Source organism: Malania oleifera, chromosome 1, assembly GCF_029873635.1.
Source record: "Malania oleifera isolate guangnan ecotype guangnan chromosome 1, ASM2987363v1, whole genome shotgun sequence".
NCBI classification, from domain to species: Eukaryota; Viridiplantae; Streptophyta; class Magnoliopsida; order Santalales; family Ximeniaceae; genus Malania; species Malania oleifera.
In genome coordinates this window covers 66579697-66582196 of record NC_080417.1, presented here as the reverse complement: position 1 = coordinate 66582196, position 2500 = coordinate 66579697, and positions in this window count along the sequence as shown.

Here is a 2500-nt window from a genome sequence, read left to right as displayed (position 1 = left end):
TCAGGCCTATCTCTTGTTGTAATGTGATCTATAAAGTCATTTCAAAGATAATAGCAGAAAGAGTTAAGCTGTGCCTGACTAATCTGATAAATCCTGCACAGGCAGCTTTTGTAAAGGATAGAAGCATGGTAGAGAACATCTACCTTGTCCAAGAGCTTGTCAGGGGATATGCAAGAAAGCGTGTCTTTCCCAGATGTTTGATGAAAATCGACTTAAGGAAAGCCTATGACTCACTGGATTGGTCTTTTCTTGAGGGCATGCTTACTCACTTGAAGTTCCCCTTGAGAATGGTTGGTTGGATTATGGAATGTGTGTCCTCCACTTCATATTCCATTTCTATTAATGGCAGAATTTTTGGCCACTTTAGAGGGAAAAAGGGGTTAAGACAGGGAGACCCCCTTTCTCCATTGCTGTTTGTCATTGGCATGGAATACTTGTCCAGGAAACTCAAGTCTTTGGTTGGGAATTTCCACTTCAGGTTCCACCCAAAATGTGACAGCTTAAAAATTTCTCATTTGATATTTGCTGATGACTTGATGCTATTTGCTAGAGGAGACTCTACTTCAATCAAAATGCTTATAGACTGCTTATTTGATTTCTATAGGTGTTCAGGGCTATCTGCAAATATTCAGAAATCTTGCTTGTATCAGATAGGGATGAAACAACAGGATCTGGAGGCGGTTATGAATTTAACAGGATTCAATCTTGGTGTTTTCCCCTTTAGATATCTAGGTATTCCTTTACTGGCTTCCAGATTGAACTCAGTCCACTATAGCCCAGTTGTGAACAAAATTGCTAGTCTGCTGAAAGGTTGGCCAAGGAATACTCTGTCCTATGCTGGGAAATTGGAAGTTCTTAACTCCATTGTTCAGGGAATTGAATGCTTTTGGCTGTCCATTTTTCCTATTCCTTTGAATGTCCAAAACCAGATTGTAAAGCTGTGTAGAGGATTTCTTTGGAGTGGTAGGAAAAAACCATTGGTTGCTTGGCAGGATCTCTGTGTCCCTAAATCAGAAGGGGGCCTGGGGGTTCTTGATCTGAGGACAAGAAATAAAGCACTGTTAACAAAGGCTCTGTGGAATGTACATTTGAAGAAGGACTCCCTATGGTCTAAGTGGGTGCATCACGTATATTTATTTAATCAGTCCATCTGGGAAGTGGCTTTGAAAAAGGAGGACTCGAATTTGTTCAAAAATTTAATTGAAGTCAGAGGCCAATTAATTGATAAGTGTGGTAGTGTGGAGAATGCTTCGGAAATGCTGGGTAAATGGGGCACAGACTCACATCAATATTATGAATTCTGGAGATACAGAAAACCGAGAGTGCCATGGGCAAAGGAGGTTTGGTGCAGAGGTACTATCCCCAAACACTCCTTTTGCTTATGGTTGGCAGTGCTGGGTAAACTCCCGACTTGTGATACAGTCATAGTGGAAAAGTTGAACCACCTATGCTCTTTCTATGAGGCAGAACCGGAATCCCTGAACCATTTGTTCTTTAAATGTGAATATACAGCAGGGATATGGGAGGTCATCAAATCATGGCTTGGTTTGAGAAAAGAAATGACAACGATTAAAGCAGCTCTGAAAGGGATTAAGAAGGAGAGTAAAGGCAATGGGCTTCGCTCAGTTGGAAGAAGGATTGGACTGGCAGTGGCTATTTATTACATTTGGCATTGGCGGAATAGGAGCAGATTTGAAAGGAGTTCCATCTCTATCCCAGAAATGATCCATTTGATCCAAAAGCATACATACATGGCTGTTTTTGTGAGATTTGACTTGTATACTTTTCAAATGTAATGTTGATTAGTAGGTCCATGAGAATGCCAGGTTGTTGGTTGTACTTGCATTTGATATAATCTGTTCATGATTTTGGGATTTGGCCGTTAGGCCCCTGGGACTACCCAGGTTTGAATGTAAGCTCGTTGGCTAGGTGGGTAGGATCTGTTGAATCCTGCTTGTTGGTTGGCCTGGGAATGCCCAGAGTAGATGTAAATATTCATATTGATCAATATACTTTTACCATTTGATCAAAAAAAAAAAAGAAAGAGCTCTCAGTCAAGGCAAGTTAGAGAGAGAAGCTCTCACCTCTCTCTAGAGAGAGGCGCTTGCCCGCGGATGTTGCTCGTCCATGACTGAACCTCTTTGAGGATTTTTGGATTTTGATTGGCCTTTGGGAGTTTTCTCCTGCTGTGTCATGAAGATTATCATTCAGAAATTTCGTTTGAAGGAAATGGGATCTGCCCAGGATTACGTTTCTCTCTGGGTCAAGATTTATCCACTGCAGACGTCTGAGGAGGCTGTGTGGATCTCAGGTGAGACAAAGCGTTTTTGGGGTGATGCTGTTCGTGTTGGAGTCTTCTTTCCCAGTAGGAAATTGTTCCCAAATGGCATGGAGGTCCATCTTGGTTATGATGAAGATTTCCTTACTCCGAAGGACTTTCGACTCAACGGTGTTGCCATCCAAATGACTGGTTCTGATTCCCATCGAGCTGTGGAATTGG